The sequence below is a fragment of the Theropithecus gelada genome, chromosome 2 (assembly GCF_003255815.1).
Source record: "Theropithecus gelada isolate Dixy chromosome 2, Tgel_1.0, whole genome shotgun sequence".
NCBI classification, from domain to species: Eukaryota; Metazoa; Chordata; class Mammalia; order Primates; family Cercopithecidae; genus Theropithecus; species Theropithecus gelada.
The window spans coordinates 74,255,078-74,275,653 of record NC_037669.1 but is presented as its reverse complement, the minus strand read 5'-3'; the positions used below and the strand labels follow the sequence as shown (position 1 = coordinate 74,275,653).

General features: G+C 39.7%; 1 protein-coding gene and 1 long non-coding RNA gene across 11 annotated transcripts in view; one reads left to right on the top strand and one right to left on the bottom strand.

Annotated features, from left to right (window-relative positions):
- Positions 1 to 20,576, bottom strand: part of MAGI1 (membrane associated guanylate kinase, WW and PDZ domain containing 1) — a 680,972-nt gene that overhangs the window by 516,924 nt on the left and 143,472 nt on the right. The gene's annotated exons all lie outside the window — the stretch shown is intronic.
- Positions 19,313 to 20,576, top strand: part of LOC112618396 — a 32,066-nt gene continuing 30,802 nt past the window's right edge. The window contains exon 1 of the long non-coding RNA XR_003118073.1: positions 19,313 to 19,884. This is a non-coding gene — a long non-coding RNA (uncharacterized LOC112618396). The remainder of the gene's footprint in view (positions 19,885 to 20,576) is intronic.

Genomic DNA, 20,576 nt, shown 5'->3' with positions numbered 1-20,576 from the left:
TAAACAGGCAAATCCAAAACTACAGAAAACAAATTAGTAGCTGCCTAGAACTTGGGGGTAGGGGAGTGATACAGAAAAGGTAAAGGGTTGATTGTTGAAATGATGAAAATGTTAAGTTAGACTTCAGAGATGGCTGCACAATTTTCTGAATATATCTATTTAGTTGCAAACTTTAAACAAGTGATTCGTACGGTATTTGAATTATATCTCAATAAAGCTGTTATGTATTTCAGAAAAGAAAGGAACCGGGAAAAAGGAGAACAAATGACTATGAAATTTAGAAAATGCTTTTTACAAAACCCTTAAGTCTACAGAGGTTGCATGAGGAAATGGAAAAAACACATGACTATGACCAATGTCAGAGGTGCACAGATCTATTTGCAGCTCTGCCTCTCTGTATCGATCAGCCCCATGACCTTGGTAAAGACACTTATCTCCTCCAGGCCTCTCTGAAAATGAAGGACTACAATAGGTCATACTGTAGTTCCCTTCCAGCCCTACTATATCCTCATTCTTAAAGATGCATTACAGATTAGTGACCACAGCCTAACAAAATAATGAAGAAGAAAAAGGAATAACAACACTGACTGAGCTCTTACTTCATGCCACTGCTGTTCCTGTCTCAGCTCCTTAAATTTTCACAGCACCTCCCTAAGACTGCTGTTATCCTCATTGCACAGATGAGGAACTGTGGCTGAGAGGGGATGAGAGTTGTGGAATCAACATAGAAAGCAACCAGTCCACATTAAAGCAGGTGGACAGAAAACAAGAGGGAGGAAACCAAGATTTATTTTTTAAGGGACTGATGGATTCTTTAACAGGTTTAGCTATGCTATGAGGGTTTTTCAGTTCTGCTGTGAGGGTTTTTCAGTTTTGCTGGAGAGTTTAGGGAAGAATTAGAGATGGGGATGTAGAAAATTAAGCAAAAAAATAGCAAAGCATTTTATTCACGTCATAAAAAAGCAATACAGCTGGGCACAGTGGCACATGCCCATGGTCCCAGCTACTCAGGAAGCTGATGCAAGAGGATCACTTGGGCCCAGGAGTTCAAGGCTACAGTGTTCTACGATCACGCCTGTGAACAGCCACTGCACTCCAGCCTGGGCAATACAGTAAGAACCCATCTCTTTATCCACTCACCCCCGCCCCCAAAAAAGGCAATATAATTATAGTGCCCTATGTGGCTCAGCTGAGAAATGCTGATATACTGATACTACTATGTAGTTAGGAAGAAGGTAGATGGAAAAAAGTGTGGGTTTTAGGGAGTAAAAAAAAATTAAATCCTCAACTTCTTTACCAGGGATAATAAATAATAACAATAGATAATACCTAAAATTGAAATCACAATAAATATAAATATGAACATATGGTTTCTAAATATAGAAAGAAATGCAAGAAGGAACAGCTTACAGAGTTAAAGGTGGTACTCTCTGTGATGTCACACAGAAGAATGGGGAGCAGTGATATTAAAGATTAATATATTTGTGATAAATCTTAAAGTACTTTTGAATTTCTTGAGATTATCTACATGTATTATGCTTTAATTTTATTTATTTATTTATTTATTTATTTATTTATTTATTTATTTTTGAGACAGAGTCTTGCTCCATCACCCAAGCTGGAGTGCAGTGGCCCAATCTCAGCTCACTGCAAGCTCCGCTTCCCAGGTTCACACCATTCTCCTGCCTCAGCCTCCCGATTAGCTAGGACTACAGGTGCCCACCACCACGTCCGGCTAATTTTTTATATTTTAATAGAGATGGGGTTTCACCGTGTTAGCCAAGATGGTCTCGATCTCCTGACCTCGTGATTCGACTGCCTCGGCTTCCCAAAGTGCTGGGATTACAGGCGTGAGCAACCACACCCAGCCTATGCTTTAATTTTTAAGTAAAAATTAAATTAACACAAAACAAAAGCCTTATCCAAGTTTAAGCTGGGACTCAAATTCAAGTGTGAGTCCAAATTCCAGGCTGTGATCAACACACTCTGTGGTCCAACTTATGGGACCTTTTCCCATATGGGATTTATATAAAATGCTCTTGGAGATGCCTTTATACAAATTAAGTGGTTTTTGACATAATCACCAACATGAGTCAACGTACAGCAGAGAAGAAATGAAACTCTGCAAGGTACAACTCCCTCTTTACCAACAAACATGAAACTGGGATGAATAACATCTCAGGGCATGAACTTATACAATACTTAGGGCACAAACATAAATGCTGGCAGCCTCCCTGAAAATGTGAGCAGCTCTCAAATGCCCACAGATATTTTAATGTGTTTTTCTCCACTTGTATCCATGCGGACAGGTTCCCCAGAGATGACCTCAGTTTGAATCCAGAAGCATACAGCATGCCTCTAAGACACTTGGAGAAAGTGTCTTCGCTCTCAGACATGAAATCAGTAAGGTAAGAAGAAGGTGGGAAAAGATTTTCCTACCAAAACAGCCACCTGTGTTGTAGTTTAACTGATTCCCAGGTTCAAGCAATTCTCCTGCCTCAGCCTCCCAAGTAGCTGGGATTACAGGCACCCACCATCATGCCTGGCTTTCTGATCATTGGAAAAGAACCTGATCATCTATGAGAACAGAACACCCCATAACAAAACAGGAACATGGGGCCAGGCATGTGGCTCATGTCTCTAATCCCAGCACTTTGGGAAGTCGAGGTAAGAGGATTGCTTGAGCCCAGGAGTTTGAGACCAGCCTGGGCAACATGGTGAGACACTGTCTCTACAAAAACTGTTCGAAAAAATTAGTCAGGCACAGTGGCGCACACCTGTGGCACCGGTTTCTCAGGAGGCTTAGGCAGGAGGATCACCTGTGCCGAGGAGTTGGCAACTGCAGTAAATCATGATCACACCACTGCACTCCAGCTTATGTGACAGAGTGAGGTCCTGTCTCAAAAAAAAAAAAAGGAAAAAAACACAGGAACATGATACATCACAAAACCACACTGGGCTTTGGATGAAAACCTCAGCTAACACAGTTTCCAGGCTTCAAGTCAAAAGTTGGATATAAGAATGCAGACTTGGCTGGGCACGGTGGCTCACACCTGTAATTCCATCACTTTGGGAGGCCAAGGCAGGCAGATCACCTGACGTCAGGTGTTCCAAGACCAGCCTGGCCAACATGGTGAAACCTTGTCTCTAAAAAATACAAAAATTAGCCAGGCATGGTGGCAGGTGCCTACAATCCCAGCTACTTGGGAGGCCGAAGCAGGAGAATTGCTTGAACCTGGAAAGCAGAGGTTGCGGTGAGCCACGATCGCACTACTGCCCTCTAGCCTGGACAACAGAGCAAAACACAGTCTCATAAAAAAAAAAAAAAAAAAAAAAAAAAAATGTAGACTTACTGTTTTATTTGCCAAAATAAAGAAAAAATAAATTATTATTCTCTACCATCCTCAAATAAGTGTTTATTATACCCCAAGATAAAAGGAAGAAATAAAAGTAAAAGATAAGGCACACCAGCGACAAAATGGATAGGTTTCCCACCATGAGTGCATATTTCGTTTGTGGCAGTTTAAATATTACACTTTGCTTCAATGCTGTCTGCTGGTTACAAATAGCCCAGGGCCCTGCTCCTGATCACAGCTCAAAGGAAGGCTGCCTGTACTGATTTAACGACCAGCTCCGACCAGAAGCTGCCTCCAATTTATCTACGAAACAGGTATAGGTAGGGGAAGGAGCAGAGGTGAGTATGGTTTTTGCAGTGGGCAGTTTCCTTCTCCAAGGCCCTCCTCCACATCATTCAGCCCGCCTGACCTCCTTTCACCTGCCCCTGCTCCCTGAGCTCCAGCTAGGGGTTACAGTTGATCAAAGTCAATATAAGCCTACTTTAGAATGGCTTCCATACCATCAATCCACGCTTGAAAAACAACCACCAAAAAGATTCTTGCTCATTGGTAAACAAGAGTATCCCCACCAGGCAGGTCCACAGCCTAATTGGGAGTGAGTCAGTTCATCAATGCACCAGAGACTCAGCTGAAAATTTCTCAACTTGTTGATACAAAGTCAGACATTAAGGTGGAAGCAGAGAGCAAAGAGAAGCATTTAAGTTCTCTGGGAGTCCCAGGGTCCACCATTAAGCCCCCTGTTTCCAGCAATCATTTTGCATTGCTAAGGACAGTGAAAGACCTGGCCCCCATCCACCACAGTAGGCAGAATCTGAATATGGGAGTAAAGGTTCCATGCAGAGAGAAGTCAGGCGATTTCCACAAGGGAAGAAACAGGTCTTTTTGACAATTAAAGCCTACCTTATGATCATGTTATTACACTTGGAATAAACGTTACAACGCGCTAGGAGACATCATGCTTAAAGCTTCACATATTATAACAACGTTGGGCAACCTGACCACCTATGACATAATCCCAGTTCCTCTAAGTGCTGGCTATGTGTTCTCAGGCAAAATTCTTAACCTCTCTGTGCTCAGAACCATCTGTAAACTGGGAATAATCATGAGTTCCACAACTCAAATTAGAGTTATAAGGTTTGAAGTTGATAGTCTAGGTACAATACCTGGTACACAGAAAGGAGTCAAATGGTAGCATTATCATTTCATGATGGTTATTATTATTATTCCCACTTTACAGACTAGGAAACCAACCTTAGAAAGAATCACAAATTTGTCTCAAGTCACACAGCTGATAAGTGGGCTGAACTGGGTCTGTCTGATGAACTCCGAAGCTCTTTCTCTAATTACTTATTACAGTCTCTCCTCTCCCCTTGTAGTTTCTGCCCTGTCATCCCTAACAGACACATGGCATCAGCTACTAGAATCTGTGTGATTAAAACATTGGGTGCGGTGGCTCACACCTGTAATCCCAGCACTTTGGGAGGCCGAAGCAGGAGTTCAATACCAGCCCGGGCAACATGATGAAATCCAGTTTCTACTAAAAATATAAGAATTAGCTGGGTATGGTGGCACACACCTGTAGTCCCAGCTACTCGGAAGGCTGAGGCAGGAGGATTGCTTGAGCCTGGGAGGTAGTTGCAGTAAGCTGAGATTGTGCCACTGCACTCCAACCTGGGTGACAGAGCAAGACCCTGTCTCAAGAAGAAAAAAAATAGTCTTAAAAGAAAATTCCTGTAAAAACCCATACAGTAGTAATGATAACAGTAGTAACAGTAGTGGTGGCAGTGATGGCTGCTGTCATCATCACAGTAGTAGCCAAAATCAGTGACCCTTAGTGCATGTCATTGTGGGCTAAATGGTATATATACAACATCTCATCTCCCGTGTCAGGAAGGAGTCCATGTGTCAGAATTCAGCCAAAACATCAGGGATTTGGAAGTGGTATCAGCAAAGCAGAGCTATATGTTGGCAGGACAATTATGAACAAGAAATATCGCTGACTGGTCCCAAAACAAGTATCTTTATGACAGATGAGGTGGGAGAATCAGCATATGAAATGGCCGTGTCATAAAAGTAGCATTCCACGCTTCAAACTTGAGGAGATGATAAGCAGCTGACAACTAGAGACCACCGGGAGAAGATCCTCACTAACGGATCACAGCGGCAAAGGCAGGGAAGAAACACTTTTAATTTTTATTCACTTACTTCCACTGTGCTAAGAGTAAAATCCAAAGAACTAGTGTAACCTCTTGAATTAAAGAAAAGATAAAGATACTACTGTTGGCCTGGGACACATCTCAGCAATATCTCATCACGTTCGTCCTCTTCTGCATTTCCATGGGAAATAAAATATCTCTGGGGCATGCGCGTGTGCACGTGTGTGTGCGTGTGTGTAAAACAGGGTCTCCCTCTGTCATCCAGGCTGGAGGGCAGTGGCACATTGCCACTTCTGCCTCCCGGGCTCAAGTGATCCTCCCACCACAGCCTCCCAACTAGCTGGGGCTACAGGCGTGAGCCAACATACCCACCTAATTTTAGTATTTTTTGTAGATACAGAGTTTCGCCATGTTGCCTAGGCTGGTCTCGAACTCCTGAGTTCAAGCAATCCACCTGCCTCAGCCTCCCCAAGTGCTGGGATTACAGGAATGAGTCACTCTGGCTTCTGATTTTAACCCCTCTTCTGCACCCTGAGATTAAGAAAGGCAAGCACTGGGACTTATTCACTGCTATACACCCAATACTCTTAGATAAGAGAGTACCTGGTATTAGGAAATAGATAATAAATAACTGATCAATGCATAAATGATGGATCTAAATCTCTTAACAAAGCCAAGTGCAGTGGCTCACACCTGTAATCCCAGCACTCTGGGATCGCTTGAGGCCAGCAGTTCAAGACTATCCTGGGCAGTGTGGCAAGACCCTATCTCCAAAAAATTTTTTGTAATTAGCTGGGCTTGGTGGTATGTGCTTATAGTCCCAGCTACTCAGGAGGTTGAGGCAGGGCACTTGTGCCCAGGAGTTGGAGGCTATAATGAGCTGCGATCTTACCACTCCACTCCAGCTTGGGTGACAGAGTCAGACTCTTTCTCAAAAAAAAAAAAAAAAGGACTTCCATATGAGTTTTATAAGCTCATCAAATGATTTTTATTTTGTCTTAAGAACGTCTAGGTATACAGGAATGTGTTCTAAAGTCTATGGGAGGGGGATTCAGCTCCTAGTGTTTATCCAAGCACGTTTTTTAGCAGCTGGGCTGAATAGGAGAGGAAGCCCTTAAATTCCTTTCTTCATCTAAGTAGGCTGTGGTCAAAAAGGCATAAGATCCTCTGGAAAGCCAGCAGAGGAAAGGGTTCTAGCTAGGCAGTGCCCATCCAAGGCCTGTCAAGAGGAGATCAAGTTCCATCACGGATCAAATGACTAACACTTCCTATTCCCCAAGCAACCTTCAGTTTAGTAAACTCCTGACTTCCCCTCTGAGGCTTGCCAACAGGGAGCAAATGCATTAAAATGCAACAATAAACATTCTATCCAAAGAAAGTTGGTTTTCTTTCTGTAAATTCATAAGCAATCATTTCGATCTCTGTATCATTCTCTGTGAGGTGGGTTGATGTGACTTTCTTGGGAAACACCCTTTGTGAGGCTGCTTGGGATCACTCTAAGATGTAGCTTTCAGACAGGCTTCTTCAGTTAGTAACAGAAACCAACTCTGGCTAATTTAAAGAAGAAAAAGCAGTTTACTACATGGACACAAAAGACAACGCTGAAGCAACAGCCTTAGGAAGGTAGGAAATCAAAATAACTCTAAGACCTAGGCAGCAGGAACTAGCAATCTCTTCTGTTCACCTCTGGGTGAATAGTTTTTACATCACTCAGTTCCATACTCAAAGTCAGGAAGAGTATGTCTGATTGACAGAGCTTAAATTACATGTTTTCCCATCTACAGGATGGCAGGGAACCTCGGCTGACCATCCCATTAAGACTAAGGGATACATTCCTCAATTGGGGGGAAAAAAGGAGGAGGGGAGAGAGAGAGAGAAAGGAAAACGAAGAGAATAAATCAGAAAAGAAAATGTGCATGCCAAAAATGCACAAGTTGGCCAGGCACAGTGGCTCACATCTGTAATCCCAGCACTTTGGGAAGCTGAGGCAGGCAGATGGCTTGAGCTCAGGTGATCAAAATCAGCCTGGGCAACATGGTGAAACCCTATCTCTACAAAATATCAGAAAAAATTAGCCAGGCATGGTGGTGTGCACCTGTAGTCTCAGCTACTTGGGAGTCTGAGGTGGGAGGATCACTTGAGCCCAGGAGGTTGAGGCCGCAGTAAGCCATGATCACACAACTGCATTTCAGCCTGGGCAACAGAGCAAGACCCTGTCTCAAAAAGAAAAGAGGAGAGGAGAGGAGAGGGGAGGGGAGGGGAGGGGAGGGGAGGGGAGGAGAAGAGAGGAGGGAAAGGAAAAGGAAAAGGAAAGGAAAAGGAAAGGAAAAGGAAAGGAAAAGGAAAGGAAAAGGAAAGGAAAAGGAAAGGAAAAGGAAAGGAAAAGGAAAGGAAAGGAAAGGAAAGGAAAGGAAAGGAAAGGAAAGGAAAGGAAAGGAAAGGAAAGGAAAGGAAAGGGAAGGGAAGGGAAGGGAAGGGAAAAAGGAAAAGGGAACGGAAGGGACAAGTTGACCTCACAAGCAGTCAGGTATCTTAGCTGCCCCTAACCTGTGGCCTACATCAGCAACTTATCCAACCATTTATCTCCCCAGTTTCTTTTAACATTCCAGTTATTTCGTGGCTCAAGCTACAGTAAAAAGTCACAGGTCTGGAAATACCACGGCCACTCAAGTGAAGAGCACAGTTTTAAAAGCATATGTTCGAAATGAGCTCAAAATATTAGCAAATGGCATAAAAAAGGATTCAGGCATTTTACTACACAACAGTTATTGAAGTCGGATTTTGTGTTACCTAAACAAGTTGGAAAAAATATTTCACAAAACCCTCCTACACAGAAGTTGCACTAGCAAATGCTAGTCTAAAAGAAGTAAAATTAAATAATTCTGAAATGTGACCCTCAAGAATAAACAAGAATATATATTTTATAAACAGGATGGGTCACAGTAAGGAAGAATTTAATACTTGCTAAACAAATAATTCTTCACAACAATTATAACAAAGACTTATCTCTGGAATTCTACAGAAACTGGCAATTTGCTATGAGATTCTACTTCTGGAAGACCACCCAGCTTAAATGGAATGTGTCCTTTACTGAATTATTAATATTCACAATTTTCAAAAGATATTCTGTGAAAAAGAACTGTTGCTTTAAGCACTGGCATCAGACTATCCAGTTATGAGACAAATGACACATTCCTGAATTGCCACTGGGTTTCCCACTGTTCTAACCCTCTCCTCAGTCTGATTTTCCCTGTCTCTCACCCTCAGACAGAGGGAGAAACAATGGCTGCTGCAGTAACAACTGTTTATCTTAGGTTTTGCGTACACATGAATTGCCTGTGGGCGTTTCCCAAAATGTGACTCCCCCAATAAACTACTGGGGCCAGTACATTTCCTGTTCATCAGAAAGAAATAAGCTTTTCAGTCTTAATTCCCCAGTCTACCAAAAGGAAAAAAGAAAAGAATTCTTTCTGAATCATTCCCTAAAAGACTTTAAAAAAAATCAGAAAGAAGAAAAATGAAATGAGACTCTAGTAGAAAAGCAAGACACAATACACTCATCTTAAAGGGAAAAGAACAAGAATGAAAAGAGCAAGATAAACAGAGAGTAGAAGAAACGAACTACAGGTTTTATTAAAGGGATTTCAAGGTGATGGTCAACTAATTAGATTCCTGAATTCACAATATAACAGAAAGAAAAACATGTCCGAATAAAGCCTACCAATTCCCTCCGCCCTGCTATGTGCTGCCGCTTCTTAGATACAGCAAGGAACCAGTGACAGTACCCACTGTGCATGAGGTATCCAAGTGCAGACTCATTACCGATACAAAAGGAAAAATTGCACTGCATGGGGTGGCAGAATGAAGGCAGAACTTGACCAAGCTCCCATCTGGCAACACACAAGATAGGTGACCAATGGCCAAAAAGTACTTCCCTTAAATACAAAAAGCATGGCATTAAAATGTGAGATAAAGTTAAGGAAAAGTACATTTAAGACAACTTGAATCCATTTTCTAACTATTAAAATACTGAGCTATTAAACAACTAAGTTTGCTATCAAATGAACAAATATTTTCTTTTCCTTTTTCTTTTTTTTTTTTTTGTTAAGACTCAGGGGGTGTGTGTGCAGGTTTGTTACACGGGTATATTGCATGATGCTGCGGTTTGGGCTTCCAATAATCCTGTCACCCAGGTAGTGAACACAATCCCGTCAGGCATTTTTCAACCCCTTCCCCCATCTCTCCATCATCACTTTGGGAGCCCCAGTGTCTATATTGTTCAATGCTAGTTTCCACTTATAAATGAGAACACATTGTATTTGGTTTTCTGTTAGAGGAACAGAGATTTAAGGATTGGGGAGAGTATAAGAAAATTTGTATTAGCATGATGTGTACCAAAACCTATAGATCCTATAACCAAGTAATTCCACATGTAATGTTTGTCTCAAGGAAATATTCAGAGAGATATATAAGACCATATGCACAAAAACTGTTCATCACATCATTGTTTATGAAAGCAGTTCAGAAACAACCTAAATATTCAACAAAAAATCACATATAAAATACATTAGAAAATATCCATAAAATAGATACCTGGATAAAAAAATGTTTTCAGGTCGGGCGCAGCAGCTCACACCTGTAATCCCAACACTTTGGGAGGCCGAGGTGGGCATATCACCTGAGGTCAGAAGTTCAAGACCAGCCTGGCTAACATGGTGAAACCCCATTTCTACTAAAAATATAAAAAATTAGCCCAGTGTGGTGGTGCGCATCTGTAATTTCAGCTACTTGGGAGGCTGAGCCAGGAGAATCACTTGAACCCAGGAGGCAGAGGTTGCAGTGAGCTGAGATTGCGCCATTGCATTCCAGCTTGAGCAACAAGAGCAAAACTCCATCTCAAAAAAAAAAAAAAAAAGTTTTCACATATATTGTGAACATTATTCCCTACCAAGTATAATGAGGGGAGAAAACCAAACTCAAGAGTATGTGATATGGTTTGGCTGTGTCCCCACTCAAATCACATCTTGAATTGTAGCTTCCCTAATCCTCACATGTCGTGGGAGGGACCCAGTGGGAGGTAACTGAATCATGGGGGTGGGTTTTACCCATGCTGTTCTCATGATAGTGAATAAGTCTCATGAGATCTGATGGTTTTATAAAGGGCAGTTCCCCTGTACATGTTCTCTTGCCTGCCACCAAGTAAGACATGACTTTGCTTCTCCTTGACCTTCCACCATGATTGTGAGGCCTCCCCAGCCATGTGGAACTGTAAGTCCACTAAACCTTTTTCCTTTATAAATTACCCAGTCTCAGGTATATCTTTATTAGCAGCGTGAGAGCGAACTAACACACTATGAAATGGTTATAACTTATACAATAAATGCTCATGTGCTTATAGGTGGTGTCTGTCTGCATGTGTATATATGTATACACACATATACACTCACACTACATAATATTATTTAAAAATCAAATGTTGAATGGTGGTTATCTCTGAGCACAGACGTTACAGTTTTATTTATCTGTATTTTCTAACTACAGCAAACAAGTATAACTTAAAGCAAAAATCACCTTAGAAGGAATAATGTGCTATATACTTAAGTTGAGAATGGGCCAACCTTTCATTCCATTGAGAAATAAGCTCTTATATTCATATCTCCCTATTTTACATAGTTTTATTACCTAATAAGACATTATTTCACACCAATTCTGCATAGAAAGTTCATATGTAAATGTCCTATTATTAGCAAGATTATATGTTGTATTTTTTGACAGTCAAACTGCATAAATGGATGAGGACAAGAAAATATTCTAAATAGCAAATTTTTTTTCATTTGGCACATCAAAGGGATTTTTGATTTAATCTCAAATAAGTGTGTCTCAAGATTCCCTTTTTAAAAAATAATAAAGGCATGCTCTTCAGCAAAGACTGAGTTACCTCCAAAAATACATTCTCCCCTTCCTCCAAACTCTCAGTTGAGCATATGGCTGCCCTGATTAAAGACTTTTGTTGCAGCTAGTTATGGCCACATGAGCAAGGTCTGGCTTATGAGATGTGAGCAGAAGCACAGTGTGTCATTTCCAAGCCGTGTCTGTGAAGAGAAGAGACCTGCTCTCCTCTTGTCTCTGTTCCACTAGCCAGAAGGCACAGGAGGACAATATCTCTACAATGACAGACCAAAATATGAGATAGAATCTCAGTTCCCAACCTTGCAGAATCACAGTAGTGTAGGACTGTTACATGGCTAGACCGCTACATAAGGTAGAAATGAACTTCTACCATATTTAAGCCACTACGATTTGAGGTATCTGCTAATGCAGCCAAACCTGTATGTTGGCCGATACACAGAAACCTTGAACAAAACAACCAGTATTGAAACAGTAAGCTATTTAATTTCTCCAACCTGATCCTATACATCTCTTCTTCAAAAAACATTTCAGAATGGGTGTATACCACTGTCATTTCTTAATAATTTAAGAAAATAAAGTAACTAGTTAATGTCAAAGGCTTCTGTGGAAACTCATAAAATACAAGGTGCACTTAAAATAAAAATAAAATACTGATTAAGAATAGTCTAGTTGTAACCAAGATTCTCAGACATGAGTAAAATAAGTATGCATGCCATCTCGAAAAAAGATTCCAAAGATCATATGCATATTTTTATCTGTATAGAAAAATTGAAAAAAATATATCCCAAATGGGTTGCCTCTGGAGGATTAGAATTTTAGGTTGAGAACAGAAGGAGGTAACAGGAAAAATTTAGTTTTCTACTTTATATTCCTGTGTTTTATTTGAATTTTTGCCATAAACATGTATTACTTTAGTAATATGCAAAAACTACAAAAATAAAGCACATATTAGAACTCTGTACAGCAGACTGATACCCAAAAAAAAAAGGCGGGGGCAGGAGAGGGGAATAAAATTTCTATCTATCTACAAATAAAACTTCTGAATTCTGGGATGTAAATTCATAAACCTGTAACTTCCATTGTGCATTTAAAAAAACTGTAACATACCATAAAACCTGAATCTATTTCTTTAACTTCCTTACCTTTAACAAATTATCTTAGAGAATTTCTCTTAGAGACAGTAAACAGAAAACTCATGAAAAACTAAAGAGAGAAAAAAATAAAAACTCTATGTCTGGTTAGGATGTTAATAAGCTCACAATCATAGGACACCACTATTATCTAAGGCACAGTGTTTTCAATTTGGATGGTAAGTCAGTTCATCTTTGAGCTTCGATCAAGATCTTAAGGCTATCAAGACCACATGAAGATATGGTAGGTTGCCCATTATTTCACTTACTGAGTGACCTATTATTCATTGAACTTATTTCCACACAAGAGAACAGCATAGATACACTATCCTAAATGATGATGCACAAAAAACACACATTAACATCGTATTCATTGTTAGCAACTATTAGAACCTATATATGACACTATCAATAACTGTATCATTCAGGTTGCTATTAGTTCAATATGGTATATTGTGTATTTCCTAAAGAACCTATCACCAGGCCGGGCGCGGTGGCTCAAGCCTGTAATCCCAGCACTTTGGGAGGCCGAGGCGGGTGGATCACGAGGTCAGGAGATCGAGACTATCCTGGCTAACATGGTGAAACCCCGTCTCTACTAAAAATACAAAAAACTAGCCGGGCGTGGTAGCGGGCGCCTGTAGTCCCAGCTACTTGGGAGGCTGAGGCGGGAGAATGGCGTGAACCCGGGAGGCGGAGCTTGCAGTGAGCTGAGATCCCGCCACTGCACTCCAGCCTGGGCGACAGAGCAAGACTCCGCCTCAAAAAAAAAAAAAAAAAGAACCTATCGCCAAACTAAGATTTTTTGAGATCGGCAAAACCCAATCTTTATAAAAGATGCCCAGTTGATTAGTGAAATTACCTTCTCTCTATAGTGAAAACAATTCCCACTACCCAATCTGATGGTAAGAAAGATGCCACATATGGTATTTGGTTTTCTGTTCTTGTGATAGTTTGCTGAGAATGATGGTTTCCAGCTGCATTCCAGCTGCATCCATGTCCCTACAAAGGACACGAACTCATTCTTTTTTATGGCTGCATAATATTCCATGGTGTATAGGTAGGAATTGAACAATGAGATCACTTGGACACAGGAAGGGGAACATCATACACCAGGTCCTATTGTGGGGAGGGGGTAAGGGGGAGGGATAGCATTAGGAGATATACCTTATGTAAATGACGAGTTAATAGGTGCAGCACACCAACATGGCACATGTATACATGTGTAACAAACCTGCACGTTGTGCACATGTACTCTAGAACTTAAAGTATAATAAAAAAGAAAGAAGAAAGAAAGAAAGAAAGAAAGAAAGAAAGAAAGAAAGAAAGAAAGAGAGAGAGAGANAGAAAGAAAGAAAGAAAGAAAGAAAGAAAGAAAGAAAGAAAGAAAGACACCACATAATTGTGTGTGAAGGCCCTGAACTTCAAACATTCCTAGAACAGACTGTTCCTAATGGTGACAGGACTTAAAATCTAAGAACCCATATGAAGCATCAGAACCCATCTCAATAACTTTACAAAAGCACAAGAATAGTCAAGGAGAGGTTGAGAAAAGAAGACTTTCATCTTCAGAGTCAGAGCCAAGAAAAGTACTGAGCAGGGAATTAGTATATGTCTAGCACTGGCAACCAAAGTATTCAAGAGGTCCATTATAAATCTTTATGTCTAAAAGAATTTCTATGAGGCTACGTTAAGAAGAAAAAAATGTTGGAATACATTGCAAGTTACCACTGGTAGATGTTAAGAAAATAAAATTATACAAGTAGTAAATGGGATACAATTTTTAATGAAAGGAGATTTAGAATTAAAACTAGCAACTGGATTCACAAGTCTTAAATACACACATATACACAAGTACATACACATTAAAACAATCTTTAAGATTTTTTTAAACACTCAAAAATGAAATGCTGATGTTAAAGAACTAAAAGCTTTAATTTCTCCTTTCTGAAAAAAAAGAAAGAAGCCAGAAGACTGGCGAGGATGCCCAAGACCTTCCAATTCAATGCTCTCAAAAACTACGAACCACAAAATCTGACAGATGGAAAATGGTTATTCCAAGGGGTTTGGGATTCTACAGGTATATCAGAAATTATCTGTGCACTAAAAAAATGTGAGTAAAAGTATTTTCTATAATATACAGATGCCATATATGTGTGTATGTTTATATATTTATATATGTGTGTATGCATACATATGCAACAAATGTAATATTACATAGATAAAATGTATAATGACCTCTGTAGGCTAGTACTGTTCATTATCACATTCATAGCAGTTTTCCAAAACGAAGAGGTCCTAAAAGTACAACTAATATTAAGTAAGCATCTGTGAAACTTTTTGAAGCATAGCCTCTAAAAGACTGAAACCACCACACTAATCCAGAGTGATCCTTCAGTTGACCTGGATGATATAATATCCATGGGTCAGAGTGAGATGGCTGAATTAAGTAAGCAAAGAAAGTAATCATCTGATATGTAGGAGAGAATGTGGGCAAGGAGATGGGAAAGATCCATCACTTTAAAAAGACGAGAACCCCTTCTGTTTCTGAGTCTTTTTAGAAGCCCATTTGCTGATGCATATTTTGTATCTGCACAGACTTTTCTCTTCTGGGCTTAGCGACACACTCAACATTTTCAGTCCAGAGTCATGAGTCTCTGTTCTCTCCTCTATTCAGCTACATCATGAGTCATAGTAATGACTATTCTTGAATACCACTGGTGACGTTCAAAAAATTCTAAGCTCATGCCAACCAACTTTTGAACATCTGTGAGGCAGGGGAGAAATACTCGCCTAAAAGCTGCCGCTAGAAACAGTAGTCTGCCTTCCAAAGTCAGCACAACACAGGAGTTTAACTTGGGAGGCCTCAACATAACAATAAGTAACACAAAAATGAAAGAATCTGTACTAATAAGGAAAATAATAATGTCAGTTACCATCTATTGAATGCTACTATATTGAAAACATTTACACTCATAGTCTGGGGGTATGGGGGGTTGTCAGGTAAGGTTTCCTGGAGGGGGTGCCACCTGAGCCAACACCAAAAAGATAAGCAGAATGTACTAGTATGTACAGAAATGTACTGGTTTGTGTTCACAACAGAGAAGCATGAGGATGCTGCCACATGTATGAAGACGGTCACTGCAGTGTTCCTTACAAAACCCAAAACACACAAGCCAGCTTTGTGTCCGTTATCTTAATGTCTACCTCATGCTGTTCACAGAAAAAAATAAAAGTGGGTAACCAGTTCTCAGTTCCAGATGACATTTAAAACTCATCATATGCCTTCCCAACTCACACACAGGCACACACACACGCCAAGGAGGGTCAGAAATACGTTCTTGTGCATCCAACTTCAAGCTTTATATTAAGCTTTATAAAATTCAACAATATTTTTCTCATTTCATGTCTGAACAAGGCCCAGCACAGATCCAAGGACCAAAATTTCCCAAAGGACTTGCAAGAACATTCCAACTTTAACACCACATCCAACGCAAACACTTCTTTAAAAGAACAAGCAGATTCACATAGCCAAAAACTCAGGAGTTAAACAAGTCACAAAATATCAGCCCATCCATTTATAAGAGGTACAAGCTGAGAACCACTATGGTTGAAGGATCTTGCCCAAGGCCAGTTATACAGCTGGAACTGCAACCCAGATTCCAATTTTAGAACTATCCCAATAAGCTACATTGATTGAACTCCTATTGTATTTGTCAATAGCCAGCTGGAACAGCACAAAACATTAACTTGGAAAGAAAAACAAGAATAAAATTTATTGCCTTGTTTGTTTAGACAACAAAACCTATTCTAGCCTGGGCAGTGGTTCACACCTGTAATCCTAGCACTTTGGAAGGCTGAGAGGCAGGAGGATTGCTTGAGGCCAGGAGTTCAAGACCAGCCTGGGCAACATGGCAAAACCCCATCACTACAAAAATTACAAAAATTAGCCAGGCACAGTGGCATGCTCCTGTAGTTCTAGCTACTTGGGAGGCTGAAGTGGGAGGATAGCTTGAGCTCAGGAGGAGGAGGATGCAGTGCACCTGGACGACACAGTGAGCCCCTATCTCAAAAAACCAAAAAAAAAAAAAAAAAAAGGAAAGAAAGAAACCAACAACAAGAAAAAAACAAAAAACTATTCTAATGGGTTTGTAATTCGGACAACTACTTGCTCTTTAAAGAATGAGACAGATAACTATAATGGTAAGAAGTCATTTATTCAGCACCTATTGCAAATCTGGCAATATGCCAGGCCCTACCACCCATCACTGACCAATCACTGAACTAGGACTTAGGTAAGCACAATCAATAAAACCCTTAAAGCACAACTGGAAGAGAAGCCTGGGCTGCTAGCACAATAAGCCCCAACAAACTAAAATATTAGATTAAAGGATAGAAGTATTTTCTACTTCATAAGTTAATTATGTATTACAAGGATTACTTTTCCCCACTATTTTGCAGGAGTCAACATGATACACAATGTAACCAAGGGTGACAAAAGCAACCATACTCCAAAGTATTCAGCAAAATATTTGAAAAGCAACATTCATGACAACAGCCCTAAGGTGTTGGAAGACTGGGATACAAATCTATGTTGCTCCAATTCAAATTCGTGACAAGTAACCAGTTATAACAGGAATTTGCTGGACAATGAGATACACCCCCTCGCATATTGTTCTAAATAGATACTTTATACGGAAAACTCATTATAGATACTCATTATATAGAAAACACAGTCTTTAATTAAAGTCTCTAAAATAGCTATTCCCCATCCTTAATTATCATGTAACATATAACATGAAAACTTCTGATCACAGCCTGATGGGCAGCCAATGAGCAAATTCCCCCAAGGTTCAATGACCCTAACTACGAATCTATTTTTCTTTAATTATGTTACAGAAAAAGACGTCTCAATCCATGGTCTTCCTAAACTTCAAAAGGTTTGGCTGGTTGGGAAGAAACTCATTAACTTAGTTATAATAATCTATATTTCAGAGAGGAAAGAAAAAGAGAAAACTTTTCATACCTTCTTGATGGACATAAAATAATAGCAGAATCAGATTTTATTTAAGTGGCATACCAACATTTGCAGGCATTCTTGTGTTTATTTTTCAGAAATTATCAAAATCTACCAAAGCAAATCTAAAGAACATATATAAAAGAACTTACCTAAAACATTAAATTAATGTTAAGTATAATTATAACAGCAGCTAACATTTATTTATTAGGTCTTAACTGTTCAATTTTACATGTTGTTTTAACGCCTCCCAAATCAGCCTAACGTAAGACTTACGTGGGGCACTGAATCACAGAATCCCTGGAAATTCTAATTCTGTAGCTCTGGGATGGGTCCCATTATTTTAAAAAATGCACTACAATCATTCTTTTTTTTATTTTTTTTTTTAAGTTTTTTTTTTTTTTTTAATTTATTTATTATTATTATACTTTAAGTTGTAGGGTACATGTGCATAACGTGCAGGTTTGTTACATATGTATACTTGTGCCATGTTGGTCTGCTGCACCCATCAACTCGTCATTTACATCAGGTATAACTCCCAATGCAATCCCTCCCCCCTCCCCCCTCCCCCCTCCCCATGATAGGCCCCGGTGTGTGATGTTCCCCTTCCTGAGTCCAAGTGATCTCATTGTTCAGTTCCCACCTATGAGTGAGAACATGTGGTGTTTGGTTTTCTGTTCTTGTGATAGTTTGCTAAGAATGATGGTTTCCAGCTGCATCCATGTCCCTACAAAGGACGCAAACTCATCCTTTTTTATGGCTGCATAGTATTCCATGGTGTATATGTGCCACATTTTCTTAATCCAATCTGTCACTGATGGACATTTGGGTTGATTCCAAGTCTTTGCTATTGTGAATAGTGCTGCAATAAACATACGTGTGCATGTTTATTTTTATAGCAGCATAATTTATAATCCTTTGGGTATATCCCCAGTAATGGGATGGCTGGGTCATATGGTACATCCAGTTCTAGATCCTTGAGGAATCGCCATACTGTTTTCCATAATGGTTGAACTAGTTTACAATCCCACCAACAGTGTAAAAGTGTTCCTATTTCTCCACATCCCCTCCAGCACCTGTTGTTTCCTGACTTTTTAATGATCGCCATTCTAACTGGTGTGAGATGGTATCTCATTGTGGTTTTGATTAAAAATGCACTACAATCATTCTTATGACCAAGCTAGGTTAGGAAACAGATTCTCATGGGCTCTTCTTTAACAATGCAAGGAAATAGGAAACACTAGTAGACCCATTTGACAACTGAAGAAACTGAGGCTTAGAGAGGTCACAAAGCCACCCAGGGTCAGAGGCAGAAACAAACAGAAATGTGGGCTCAGATTTGTAGCTTTTAGCCTGAAAGTAAAACTGCAATCATTGTTCCTTTCTCCGCGTAACACACCAGAGAAGGACACTAACAACCTCGATTTCAGGGACCATAAAAATTAAGTAACAATCCATTCTTTTCTTATTATCTGTCTCAGAGTATCTAAGAAGACTACACTGGTAAAAGACTACAGTGCAGTTTCTGGCACATAAGTTACTGAAAATAAGATTTCTTTCCTACCTCCCATCCTTCATCCCTTCTTCTCTATTGATGTCCTCTAATTGGAGTCATAAGTCCTCTTTCTACCAAGCAAAGCCAAAGGTTCCCAGACATATACAACCTTAGAAAAAAATATGTGAAATAAATGGCAGATACTAGCATCAGATTTACTATTAATTTTTCTTTTATTTTTTTCATTTCATGAAAATTACATTCAAACTGGTTTCTTGCCTAGAGAAAGGTACAAAACAAAATCTACATAAGTCCTTTAAAAATAAAAATACAATTAACATAAGTTTTTTCATGCATTCCCAAAATCCATCGATACAGTTTAACAAAAAATAATGACAAGTTACATTTATTGAGCGTATCAAGTATTATATCACTAATTCTCATCAGAAGTCCAGAGGGAATTACCGTAAGCCCCATTTACAATTAAGAAAACAGATACAAAGAAGTTAAATATTTTGCCCCGGGTCACACAGTTACCAAGTGATAGAGACAGTATGCAAAATTAGAAGGAGAACTACCATTTATTTGAATCTCACGATATCTTTATTACAATTATCTACCACTGTGTAACAAATCATCCCAAAATATAACTGCTTAAACTGACAACAATCATTTTATTATCTTTCACAATTTCTGTGAGTCGGGAATTTATACAAAGCACAGCTGAAATGCTTGTCTCTGCTCCCTGATGTCTGGATCTTACACTGGGAAGACTGCAGGCAACTCAATGGCCCAGGGCTAGAATCATCTGAAACCTCAGGTGTGTTTCACCTCCCCTGGAACACTTAGATGTGGCCTCACCATTTGGCTCCTTGAGCTCCCTTGCAGCCTCCTAGCTGACTTCCAAAACCAAGTGTTCCAAAAAGAACCAGGCAGAGGCTATAACACCTTTTATGACCCTCTCTTGGAAGTTTCACAGCACCGCTCCACCTTAATCACATGGCCACCCCTCCATACAAAAAGGAGGAACGAGACATCACTACCCGCCTCCCTATGGAAAGAATCTCAAAGTCAGAAGAACAGCATAATTTCTGCCACAACCCCTAAATAACAATCAATAATATCATCTCTACCTACTAGTGAGAAAATGGAAGTTCAGAGAGGCTGTGTGATCGCCCAAGGTCACACAATTAATAAATAATGGCACTAAGATGCCAACGCAGGCCCTTGTGACTCCAAATCCTGTGAAATTTCCATTACATCATACTTATAAAACATTCCATTGAAACTGAGTTGTTCCTTGGTGAAAGCTAGGAAACATCCATCTTTAAAAAATAATAACAAAGTGAACCATTCCACCAAAAATATGCTAAAAGGATATCCAAATATAAATTATCAAATTTGGAAAGGCAGCAAATGGAAATCCTAATCTAAAGCATTCTTAGTTTACCAGTGATGTCAAATGTTAGCATTTTCTTTGTTGTTGTAATTGAGGACTCATGTAAGAAAAGA